The sequence below is a fragment of the Rhinolophus sinicus genome, linkage group LG10, assembly GCF_036562045.2.
Source record: "Rhinolophus sinicus isolate RSC01 linkage group LG10, ASM3656204v1, whole genome shotgun sequence".
NCBI lineage: Eukaryota > Metazoa > Chordata > Mammalia > Chiroptera > Rhinolophidae > Rhinolophus > Rhinolophus sinicus.
In genome coordinates this window covers 39,849,048-39,861,598 of record NC_133759.1, presented here as the reverse complement: position 1 = coordinate 39,861,598, position 12,551 = coordinate 39,849,048, and the positions used below count along the sequence as shown (strand labels likewise).

Genomic DNA, 12,551 nt, shown 5'->3' with positions numbered 1-12,551 from the left:
CCAGTGCCTGGCCCAGACTTGATGCTGCAAACATGTTGGTTAAAATAAAACACTAAGAAATAGTGGGCATTAAGATTACCCAAGATTAGGAGGAGTCTAGATGCCCTTCAAATGGTTCAATAAACAAGGGCATATTCAAGCAGTGCAGCGAGGCAGTCACTGACAGAATGAAGTCTAGCCCTAGACAAGGAAGCAGAAGCATCCAGGGGTATTGATATGTGAGAAGCACGGAGGATGGAACAATCGGGTGCTGGCACTTTTGCTGAAGAAAAGAAACATTCACTTACCTGAGTGTGCGTATGCAGAGAACGTTTCTGGAAGGACAGGAACGAAACAAGTAGTGGTCTCTGAGGAGGGAGGAGAAAGAGTCTGGCTTTAGATGCATAGACTTTTCTACCACTGGCACTTTTGTTTATCTTTAATATTATCTTTCCATGAAAAAGAGTTACTTTCTTATTCAAGAGCATCGAAAGCATCTGCCCATGCAAAAACTTACACGTGAATGTTCACAGCAGCATTATTCGCAAGAACCAAATATTGGAAACAATCTAAATGTTCGTTAACTGATGAACGGGTAAATAACATGTGTTCTATCCATGTGGACTATTATTAGGTCATAGAAAGTAGTGAAGCACGGATACGTGCTACCACCTGGGTGAACCTTGAAAACAGGATGCTAAGTGACAGAAGCCAGTCACAAAAGGCCATGTGTTGCATGAAATGTGCAGAATAGGTAAATCCATAGAGACAGAAAGTAGATTAGTGGTTGCCTGAAGGACAAAGGAGAATGGGGAGTGACTGCTAATGGATATTGGGTTTCTTTTTGGGGGTGACGAAATGTTCTAAAATTGGGTAGTGCTGATGATTGCACAGCTCTGCGAATATAGTAAAATCCATACCATTGTACCCCTTAAAAGTGTAAAGTTTATAGTATATGAATTGTATCTCAACAAAGCAGTTCTTTAAGAGTAGTTACTATATTTATTAGTTTCCTAAGTCTGCTGTAATAAAGTACCAACAACAGGATGGCTTACATCAACAGCAACTTATATCTCATAGTTCTGGAGGCTGGACGTCCCAGGCCAAGGAGTCAGCAGGGCCCTGCTCTCTCTGGTGGCCCCAGGAGAGAATCCTTCCTGGCCTCTTCCCAGCTTCTGGTGTTTGTCGACAATCCTTGGCACTCCTTGACTTGTAGATGCATCACTTCAGTCACACGGCCATCTTCTTGGGTTTCTTCTCATCGTCTTCCCTCTGTGCGTGTCTGTCTCTGTGTCCAAATGTCCCCTTTTTATAAGGACACAGTCATATCAGATTAGGGCCCACCTGAATGACCTCAAGACTGGGCTAAATGTACAAAGACTCTATTTCCAAATAAGGTCACATTCACAGGTAATCAGACTTAAGAGTTCAATATATGTTTTTTTGGGGGGACACAATCTAAGCCATGACACTATGTTTGTAAATGCTTTTAATAAAGGGATTGTATCTGCCTAGCCGAGGAGAGCGGCTACATGCCGAGGAAATTGTCCCCCACAGTGTGATACACTCAGAAAAAGGACTTGGGACTATGCAAGTTCAGGATAAAGGAGACCTTTCCTCTGGGAATCAGGGGTGGCTTCCTGGAGGAGGCGTTTGAGCTGGGCCTAATGTCAGGTGAGTATGGAATTTGTTGTCTAAACCAGGATATTTCTGAGAGTAAAAGGGGGTATTATTAATAATCACCCCAGGATAACAGGTGTTAACCAAAACGGAGGCAGATCAGTCAGATTCTGGAGTCATCTTGCTCTTGAGAGATGGTATGAATTTGAGTATGCATTTGGGAGGAGTGGCAGTAAGAGTGTATCAGATGGAGGGAATAGCACCCAGTACCTGCAAAGGCTCAGAGGTGGGAAACCACTAGATGCATGCTGGGAAGTACTGAGCCTGAAAAAAGGGAGTTTGAGAGGCTGGGAAGAGCGTTGCATGCCTGCCCAAGGAGTGAGGAATCCTTAGCCATAGTCCCCTGAGGCTGGCCCCGGTGGTCAAACCAGGGGTCTCCTGGAGGAGGGTCTGGCCACTGTGGGGAGAAGCATAGACAGTCCAAACCCAAACCAGGAGACCACCTAGCAGGGAGTCACTTTGCCCGTCAGCCTGGGAGCAGGAAACCAGTTCGGGAGGCACAGACAGGACCAGACTCCCCAGTGGTGAATGTGTGGACATGGGCCTGTACCCCGGGGAAAATACGCCTGTCTCTGCTCCATTGCTTGGCTCTGATTAGAGTCTGGAAGCCAAGGGGGGTGTCGGTTTGGTTGTTAAAACCTTAGACAAATATTCTTTTAATTTTTCTGGAAACCTTCCTACTTTGGTGTCTAATAGACCCTGTTTGTGTTGGGTGTCATTTTTTATTGTTGTTAGTTTTGGAAAGAGATGTGTTGAACATATCAACTTCTGAATCAAGTAAAAGTTGGTTTTTAGTTACTTAATCCCTTGGATAGATATCAATCATCATTTGTTTTTCTGGGGGGAAAAATGAAGGAAAGTTTACATTTGTGGAGGAGGGATGGGAGAAGCATTTTGTGGCAAAATGGTGAGGTCTGTGTACCAACATGAGGAATCTGCTAGTTAAGTCTCTGCAATCCACAGGGGGCATGCGCTCTTCCTGGAGGGCACCCACCTACTTCACAGCCCCCTGTCCTTGGCTCTCTCTGCTGCCTGCCGCCTGGAGCAGCTGAGACCCTCCCCGCTATTCCATCGAGCTCTGTGCCCACTTCTCTCAGCTCTTTCTCTGGTGTCTTCTCTGCTCTCCAGCTTTTGGGAGCGCCTGGGGCTCAGTCCTCGGCCCATTTCCTTCTCTGTCTGTATGCCCTCCTTGGTGGCCTCCTCAGTCCACATGCCGTTCACCCCAAATGTGCATCTCCTGTCCAGATCCCCCCACCCCCTCTCCAGACTCCAGACCCGTGCGTCCAGCTGCCTGCTCATCTCAAACCTCACTTGGCTCCGGCTACCTTCAGGATTCCCCACCCCCAAGCCTGCTCTTCTTTCCGTTGCTCAGGTAAAAATTTTGGAGTCTCCTTTGACCTCTCTGTTTTCCTCCTTCACACAGCCCATTCATATCCAGAATCTGACCATGTCTCACCACTTTCATGGTGACAACTGTGTCTGAGCTACCACCAACTCTCACCTGGATTATTCCAACAATCTCCTAAGCGGTATGGGACTGAGATTCAGAACATTTGGGATCAAGTTCTACCCCTGAGTGTCCATGGAATCATGTCAATGTCACTAGGCCCCTACTTCCTTGTCATTGAGATGAGACAGGTACCTACTCTGGACAACCTCTACCCAAATAAACTTTGTAGACCATGAAACACTGTATAAACACAGACTAGATTCAAATGAAAGAAAGAGAGGTGGAGCAGAGGAAGGAAGGGAAGGAAGAGATGGAGGAAGGGAGGGAGGGAGAGAGTGGGGAGGAAGGAAGGAAGGAAGGAAGGAAGGAAGGAAGGAAGGAAGGAAGGAAGGAAGGAAGGAAAGGGGAGGGAGAAGACAGGAGGGAGGAGAGAGGAGGGAGGGAAGGGTGAGGAAAGGAGGGAGGGAGGGAGGAAGGAAGAAAGCGAGGTGGTGAAACTCAGCCAAAGTCAGTTGTTAGAACACTAATAAGTGCCCCCCAAATCACTGCATTTCTATCACCGTCTCTAGCGTTGGTACACAACACAGAGTCTTTTCATTTGCTTATGCACCAAAGGGCTATGAGAGACAGTCGCTGTCCTACCTTTAAGAGCTGAGGAAGAGCCCACTTCCTGTCCTCAGTTCTGCCGCTCTGGCTCTGGATTAGAGCATGCCTGTGTCCCTGTGGCCACAGACTGCACGACCAGGAAGGTGAGGGATCCAATTCAGCTACACGGACTCCAGGGAGACCATCCCAGGCACCCCTATGTGAGAAGGTCACCCCTAGACACTGTCAGGCCAAAATCTGAACCGTGATGGATCATGTCACACCCCTGCTCGCAGCTCTCACATGGCTCCCTAGTGCCCTCGTGAGAAAACCTGAATTCCTCAGTCTGGCTCAGCCTGCCTCCCGAGAACAATCTGAACCTAACCCTGGCCCACCCCTGTGGCTTTGCCTGACCAAATTCAGGGTTCTCCAGAGCCTGAGATGCATAAAGGGATGCTGGATCACACAGCAGCCCCAGGTCACGCAGTCTGACTCCTCCAGACTGCCAGACTGCAGCAGGTGGAAGTTTCCATCTGGTGCTGGTGTGTCGTTAACACCTCTCAGATAATTGCAGAACTATTTCAGTGAAAGAGAGAGCAGGACTCCTGCTCAGAGCCTAGCTGGGCAACAGCTTTCAGCTAGAACTTAGCAGTATCTTTACATTCAGTCACTTCCCTTTTTCTAGCAAAGTGATATTCATTTTCTAGTTGAGGTAATAATATGAAGTTTCCTTTTGAAATAGATGTATTTAAGGTAAAAAACAACAACACCACACACAAATAAATCAGTACTTCAGAGAACACCATTAGGTCAAAAACAGTCCAGATGGCTTGTGAATGAAGTTGTGGGAATTCTGGGTGAAACTGGCGCTCGCTGTGCTTTGAACCAGGCAACATCCCGCCTCCCTAACTTGGCTCTTGCTGGGCCTCCCACACGAATCACCTTTCCACCTCTTTACTTGATTAATGGCTCCTCACTCTCTATGCCGTCCTTGACCCCATCCTCCTGCCCCATGTAAGCTGACCCCTGCTCATGTCCCATGACCCCAGCCCCTCTTCCTTGAAGAGCAATGGGGGAGGCGCGGCGGCAACCCTTTCCCTGTCATTTATTGGTCTCAGGAGCTCCTAATGGTCCCGTTAGAAGTGTGCCTTTCTTGCTAGACCAGGAGTTCCTTGGGGCAAGGCCTGGTTGGGCTTTTCGGTGCCACCTCCCAACCCCCAGCCTTACCCATGCCCAGTGCAGGGCTTAGAGGAAAAGCTGGCCCAGATGCTACACTGACCTGAGCTGGAGGTGTTTCCAGCTCTCGGCCAGGTCCCAGAGGCACCACTCACTGTGGTGGCAAATCCCAGAGAGGAGCAGCCTTGGCTGATGGTGGGCGTGATCTTGGATATTCTTCTCTCAGGGCTTGGTCCTCCCTACCTCCTGCTTAAATGGGATTTGTGTCCTATGGCTGGCCTGCTGCTGTGTCTCCTCCTAGGCAGGCTGCCTTCAGGATGTTGCTGTGCCCTAGAATGGACATCTTGTTAGGCAGCCCCAACCCCTGACTGTGGGTGCGGGAATGTGCCAGCCCAGAAACCGTGCCTCCAGTGGAGGCAGCTTGCAGTGTGACTTACTCTCCAGAGCTCCCAGGGGAGCAGGCTGGAGCCACGCTCTGCCATCCTCGCTGGGCTCCCTCCCCTTTCAGATCCTGCTTCCCCTGCGCCTTTACCACTTTCTCCTGGGAGTTCTGCCAATGGCATCCCTTGCACATGAATCTTTGACACAGAGAATCCAACCTGAGATGGCTGTTTGGAATTCTGGGGGCCCAAGTGGAAGCATATGGCAGATGGTAGGATCCAGGGGTCTGGAGATCAGGAGAGAGATCTGGGGGTCAGCAATTTCACAGATCGCAGTGGAGGAAGCGAAGCCAAGGAGAAGTGAGGCTGAGCACAGAGCCACCCAGAGCCCAGGCGTCCAAGGCTCACTGGTCAGACGAGGAGTCAGCCCAGGAGAGGCTACAGGAGCCAGAACAGGTGGTGCTGCTGGGGCCGAGGGAGGACACACCTCCAGAAGTCAGGAGTCAAGGGCACCCACTTGGGTTCCCAGGCTGACCGGAGAGGGCCAGGCCTTTTGACAGGAGGAGGGATGGAGAGCAGGCCAGCATCGGGGCAGGACAGAGGGAAACAGAGGGGCTTGGGCCCGGGGAGGCTTATGCTGTCAGCATCTAGGGTGGTCTCAGAGTGGAGAAGCTTCTGCCACATCCTTCTGGCAATAGGACCAGGAGAGAGAAATGACGCCCCACTGGGTCTGTGGATCAGGGTGAGAGCTGACGGGGCCGCTGTCCATGCTCCCCACCAAGTCTCTGGCCAGCAGCTGGGGAGATGGAGGGTGGGAGGGTGTGGTGAGAGGTGTCGGCCAGAAATGGTCACTGCAGACAACAGGAGACAGGGCACTAGTGACAGCCTCATTCACTAATGTCACAATGGACTGAGTCTTGACGAGAATCCAGCATGGCTGACAGCCAGCTCAGGGCTGGGGCTGGGCCCTGAATTAGAGATAGTTATAGAAACTCTACCAGGGCCGGGATTAGGGTGAGAAGAGTGAGGCACCTAGGAATGCAAAAATTAAAGGAGCCATTCATCTCAGGGTCTGCCTCGTCCTGGTCCTGGCCTTGCTCTGTAGCCTGGCATTCGACATTGGTCACACTCTGGCCGCACCCACCCCCACTGAATCCCCACTCCTCAGCCCCATACACAAACATGGCCAACACATCCTTCCTCCACCATCTGTGCAAGTGCTTGCTCACCTTATGCCTTTGGCTCAGAGCACCCTTCCCTCCTCCTCTGCTTGGCAAACACCCGATCACTCTTCAAGACTTTGGGCAAATGTCTTGTAGATGCCCTCCAGCCGCAGACCACCTGGACCCACCTGTGGTTAAACAAGGTGGGTTTGCTACTCACCTCGAGAAGGAGATCACACCCACAGTGGACAGGGGGTGCGAGAAGAGGGTGCCAGCAAGAACCTATTATATAGGGTTTAAGCTTCGTTGGGTGATTGGGAGGAGGGCCTAAGGCAGTAGGGGTTCACTAGATTGGGTGCTGCTGAAAGTGGGGGCAGGTCTATAATTGGGGATCTCAATAAATCTCATCCATAGAGAGGGGAGACTAAAAACATGATAAAGCTGTAATTGGTAAAGACGTAGCAGTTATTCATTTTAGCCAAAAGAGGGGCCTGAGAGGTGTGCTTGGTATTTCATGGGAAGCATGGGGACCTTGTTTCATCTGGGTAAAGACACAACTGTGCAGTGGCCTTGCTGTGTCTCACTGTCTCATGGCCCCAAAGAGACCCTGTCGAGGCTGGTGTTCTGGGAGTATGCTTGCAACCCACAGGACAACGGTGGGGCCCAGCTGGCAGCAGCTTCCGGATGGGCAGCAGGGCTGCCCCTTTTTCTCTTTCAGTCTCCCTCTCTGCAAAGCCGCTGCGCAGCTTCCCCAGCAAACACCTCTGTTTGCATCTTTTCCTCCTTCACACTCCAACACATTCTTTCAAGGTAGTGTATCGCATGCAAACAGTTCAGTGTGCTCATCTGATGGCAGAGCTCATAGGTTTATTTTTCACTTGCACACACCTGTGGAGCCACCACCCAGGTCAAAATACAGAACCTTTCCACACCCTAGAAGCCTCCCTCGTACCTCCTCCCAGACACCAGCCGGCCCCGGGGTGTCCATGAAAGCCCGCTGTCACTGCACAGGCCTCTCTGGAATGTGTTCCTGTGTGTCTGGCTTCTCTTATTTACCATAAAATCTATAGACTTCAGCCTTGCTGTTTCATGAGGAAGCAGCTTCTTGTGTGCATTGCTCTGTAGCATTTTATACCCAGAAGCCCCACTGTAGTTCAGTGGGGACAGGAATAATTTTCAACACGTTGTGCCGGTGTGACTGGATATCAGGTGGAAAACCACAAACCTTGACTCTGCCCCACTCCGTGCACAAGGATGATTCGAGACGGATGATGGCCTTGAGTGCGGAGCGCTGGAGGCAGTCGTCATAGTGAGACCAGGATTTCTGAAACAGGAGACGAGGTGCTAGAAAAGAACAAATGGAACTATCGTAATTGATCCAAATGAACAACTTTTCTCCATCAAAAGACACCCTTAAGAAAGTCAAAGGGCAAGCCGCAGGCTGGCGGGAAATGTTTTGTCCAAGACCCCACTGTTGGCATATCATTACCTTGATGATTTCCTACAGGCTTCGGCATGTTTTCTTTTTCTTTTAAATCACCCCCCAGCTTTATTGAGATATATAATTGACACAAAACATTGTGTAAGTTTAAGGTATCCAGCGTGTTGGTTTGATATACTTATATAGTGTGAAACGATTTTCATCATAGAACCAGCTAACACCTCATTCTGTCTGTCACATTTACCACTGCTTTTTTGTGGTGAGAATATTTAAGATCTACTCTCTTAGAAACATTCAGGCATATGATACAGTATTACTAAATAATTATTATCTATATCTATAACCATATAGACACATTGTTGTACATTAGATCCTCAGAATTTATTAATCTTATAGCTGGAAGTTTGTACCCTTTGACCAATAGCTCCCCATTTTCCCCACCCTCCACCCCTGGTAACCAACAATCTACTCTGTTCCTCTGAGTTTGACTTTTTTAGACTCCACATGTAAGTGCTATTATACCATTTTTATATTTCTGTGTCTGACTTACTTCATAATACCCTCAAAGGCCATCCAAGTTGTTGCAAATGGCATGATTTCCTCCTTTCTCGCGGCTGAATGATATTCCATTGTATCTATAGACCACAGCTTCTTTATTCCTTCATCTATCCATGGATGCTTACGTTGTTTTCAAGTCTTGGCTATTTTGAATAATCAGCATGAGTTCCTTTTCTTCTTCTTTTTGCTTTCCCATATATATTTTTTAAATTAACTTTATTGGGGTGACTCTGGTTAATAACTCCCATATGTATTTTATTCCAAAGACATGTGGACGTTAGTTCCAACTCCATCCAGTTTCTGACATTAAATTAATAAAAATCTCCTAAGATTTGGAAGATCCAAATGATTTAATTTGCACAAACCTACAGGCTTCTGTTCCTGAACAGGGTTTGGCAGTTGGCACGAGGCTTTGGCATTCACCTAATCCATACCTACAGGATTGTGAAGCAGTACTCTTATTTCTGGAAAGCTGTGGCAACCAAGACTCCGGGAGGGTAAGGGGCTTGCCAAGGTCACACACAGCACCCCCAGTCAATGCAGTGGCCAGTGTGCGCCTTGCATAGAGTAGGTGCTGAATAAGTGCTTCAGAAGCTGCTTTGGGGTCCCCAAACCTGAGTGTGTGTGTGTGTGTGTGTGTGTGTGTGTGTGTGTGTGTGTGTGTCGCAGGGGAGGGGTGGGTAACTCTGTGCCCAGGTAGTATTCCCAGGCAGAAACCACGATTTTTGGTGTTGGTTGTATATACTGGCAAAATGCTGCAGGATCCCCACGTCCTACCTCCTGGTGCCCAGAAACCATGAAACCCTACGACTGACCAACCGTGTCCCTGCCCTCACAGCCATATCAGGGTCCCAAAGCCTGGGGACAGCAAAGGTAGATGACAGGATGCTGAGAGGGAAGTTATTTTTCTCTCCCAGGACTCCAGCCACTTTCCATTTGCAAACAGTGCCGAGAGTGACACCCTAGCTCCACGGTCAACACGTGACCACACCACCACAGAGGGGAGGCTGCGCCTTCCCTCCCAGGTCTCCAAGCAACAATACAATACAGACTAGAGCGTAGGCATGGAGGTGCTGACCAATTCCGGGATCCCACCTTCCATTCAGTGCTGGGCATTTCCTGCTTGTCCTGCTCTTCCCCGCACACTTGCCGTTCCAAAAGCGGCATCCAAAGTCCCCAGGAGTGGGAAAAAGGCCCAAAGGAAAATGAGAGGGAAAGGAAAAACTCTTCTCTATTATCAACCAGCAAGTGTCTGGAAATATGTGAGGAGCACAGAGATGGTCCCCAGACTTGGGGCAGTTCCTGCCTCTGCCCCTTACTGGCTGTGCCTTTGTTTTTTTGGCTGTAAAATGGGCATGATATTGCTCACCTGACGGTGTCATGGTGAGGACAGGAATGAACAAAGATTTTGAGCTCGGGACCTGGAATCTGCAGGCCTGGGTTAAGGGCTGGTCTTAAGTGGGTCTGACAACCTCTCTAAAAGTCTGGTAGGGGTCTTTTCAAAGCTGATGACCAAGCCCCACCCCACTCAGTCTTCTTGGCTCAGCAACCCAAGTTTGCACACATGCAATGAGTGGATGCTGGTAAGAATTTTTGTGAGGACAGAACACAACAAAGTTTGTGCAAGCGTAAACCACAAAGTACAGAATCTTTGTACATTTTTGTAAATATTTGCTGAGAAAAGATCCAGAGGTAACTTCAGCACCTCAGGGAGCTCAAAGCCCAGGGGAAGAGATGGCACAGGTGCACACCATCCACTTTCTGCTCCCACCCTGTGCTCCGCGTACCACTGTATCCCAGGCTACGGATGAGGAAGCTGAGGGCCAGACAGATGTCACACGGTGCACACATCTAGCTGATTCTTGAATCTGGTGCGCTTTCTGCTGTCCCAAGCAAAACAAGCTCTAGTTGGGCTTTGATGGAGAAGACAGGCTAAGAAGATGGCAGCGCTCCCTGTCCCCCCTCCCCCCGACACACACCCTATATTTCTATTTCTATTTCTATATATTTATACTTATATGGTGTGTGTCGGGGGAGGGGGACAGGGAGCGCTAGGTCAGCTTAGCGGGCAGCAAGCAGGTCAGGGAGTCAGACACTAAACTGCCCCAGGTTAGGGGGTCAAGCAAGGGGGACAAGGGCCAAAGGGAGTATGAGGAGCCACAGGCCTAAGCCCAAAGCCACAGGAGTGTCATCTGCACACCTGGCCATAGCCTGAGTGCCTAGGCACGTCGCGGAGGAAGTAGGTATTCCCCTGGTCCTGGGAGCTCACGACCCTGTTGGAGAGTCAGACACACACAGGGGAAACTCAGGCAACTGAGGGAGCCCAGGGCGCCCCAACCCAGCCTGAGGCACCAGAGAAGGCTTCAGGGGGATGCAGGGCCTGCCTAGACCTGCAAAGATGCACAGCCAGGTGAAAAGGGGTGGGGACGACTTGGAGGCAGAGGGACAAAGTGTGCCAGGCTCTGAGGGGTGAGGGGAAGAGGGGAACCCAGAATCTGGGGAAAGGGATCATCCTTGGATAAGAGGAGCGGGCAGAAGAAACGAGGATTCAGAGGTTGGCTTGTAGATGGCAGGGGTTGGGTGTTGAGGATTGGAGAAAGGAATGGAACGGCAGGAAATACCTTTGTTCTCATTCTCACCACTCCCCATAGTCTTCGTTCACTCTGCTTCAGCCACACCTGCCTCCGCCTGTTCCTCCAGTATTTCTGCACATTCACCCCTGCCTGCTGGCCTTGTACTCTAGCCTCTGCTTAGAATGCCTGCTCCCCTGTCTGCAGGGCTCACTCCTTATTATCGCCCGAGGGTCCGCTCACACATCCCTCCCCAATGGACCTTCCTTGGACATCCCCTGCCCACCATCACCCCTGTCTCTTTATCCTGCTTTTTCCCCCGGTTTTTGCTGACCACTTACCACGTCCTGACATAGTACATACTCATAGGCTTATACACTTATTTTCTGTCTCATCCATTTATCATGTAACTTGCAGAGAATGTATCAGTTTGCACATGGCTATGTCCCTGGAACTTAGAATAGTGCCTGGCATGTAGTAAGCGCTAAATAAAAGCGTATATGTGACTGAAAGGTCACGTAGAGCAGGTGGGAGGTGGTGGGGACAGTCTCTGGTGACCATCTTATATCAGCTCCAAATGAGGACACGGAAGCTATTAGAAAGGCTGAAACAGAAGGACATTTATGTGCAAAATAAAAAAGGACGTGTATGTGAGTGTGTGTGTGTGTGTGTGTGTGTGTGTGTGTCAGAGAGAGAGAGAGAATCTCTGAAAGTGCTGACATTCCATAGTTAAGCATGCCTCTCTCTCCTAGTCATAAGTCCCAGCCGAACCATAGGCTGATGCTAGAAACCTTACCACCAAAACCTCAGTCTGGTCCCGCAGACACTTGATCCCTGGGAAGGGTGTAACTCTAAGCCATAGATGGAAAGGTGTTTTTTTTCCTTTGCTGCATGGAGGATAGTGTTGAGAAGGATTATGAGGTAGTATTTAGGCTCAGCGTGGAGAAATGCTGTAATTGATTAGCCATGTCTGCTGAGGGCAAGGGGAGAAGAAGCATCTGCAGGCCCAGAGCAAACGAGAGGGGGCTGGGAAGCCTGTGTGAGAAAGTGGAGAAGGGAGGCCTCTTTCTCAACCTTCTCTTCTCTTGCAATGTGTCGTTTATTTTTGCCCTAGTCTTTTTTTTTTAATCCTTGTTTTTGAATTTTAATTAAATTTTACTTGTAGATTTTTTGGAAAAGGTAATAATACATAAATATAAAAAGCTCAGTATTGCTCAAAGTAGAGAGTCTAAAATAGGAGACCCTCCCCACAAAAAGCTGGGGCCTCCCTCAACACTAACGGCTATACCCTAAGGGCGAGTTTAAATGGGCAGGGGACCAGTCCTGCTGAAAATCTGCAGCCTGGATGCCATCCCCAGCAAGGGGCTGCCCAGGTTAACATGTTGTGGGAGACCATGGTGGGAACCTATCGGGTACGTAGGAGGTCTGTGGCCCACCGCATGGGCAGGGCGTGCTTCCAGCCAACACCCCCGGCCAGGTTTCCATGTGAGGGCTCAGCCTCCAGTCCCTGAGGGATAGGATGGCAGGCAGGTGACCTGGGGTTGATCCCAGCTCTGCCACCAACTTTAT

The 12,551-nt window shown here is 49.6% G+C and overlaps 1 long non-coding RNA gene across 1 annotated transcript in view; it reads right to left on the bottom strand.

Annotated features, from left to right (window-relative positions):
* The window catches only part of LOC109455175 (uncharacterized), a 92,849-nt gene that overhangs the window by 40,703 nt on the left and 39,595 nt on the right, over positions 1–12,551 (bottom strand). The window contains exons 2-5 of the long non-coding RNA XR_012489686.1: positions 7,639–7,757; positions 6,480–6,601; positions 1,035–1,284; positions 288–347 (exon numbers count right to left, since the gene is read on the bottom strand). This is a non-coding gene — a long non-coding RNA (uncharacterized LOC109455175). The remainder of the gene's footprint in view (positions 1–287; positions 348–1,034; positions 1,285–6,479; positions 6,602–7,638; positions 7,758–12,551) is intronic.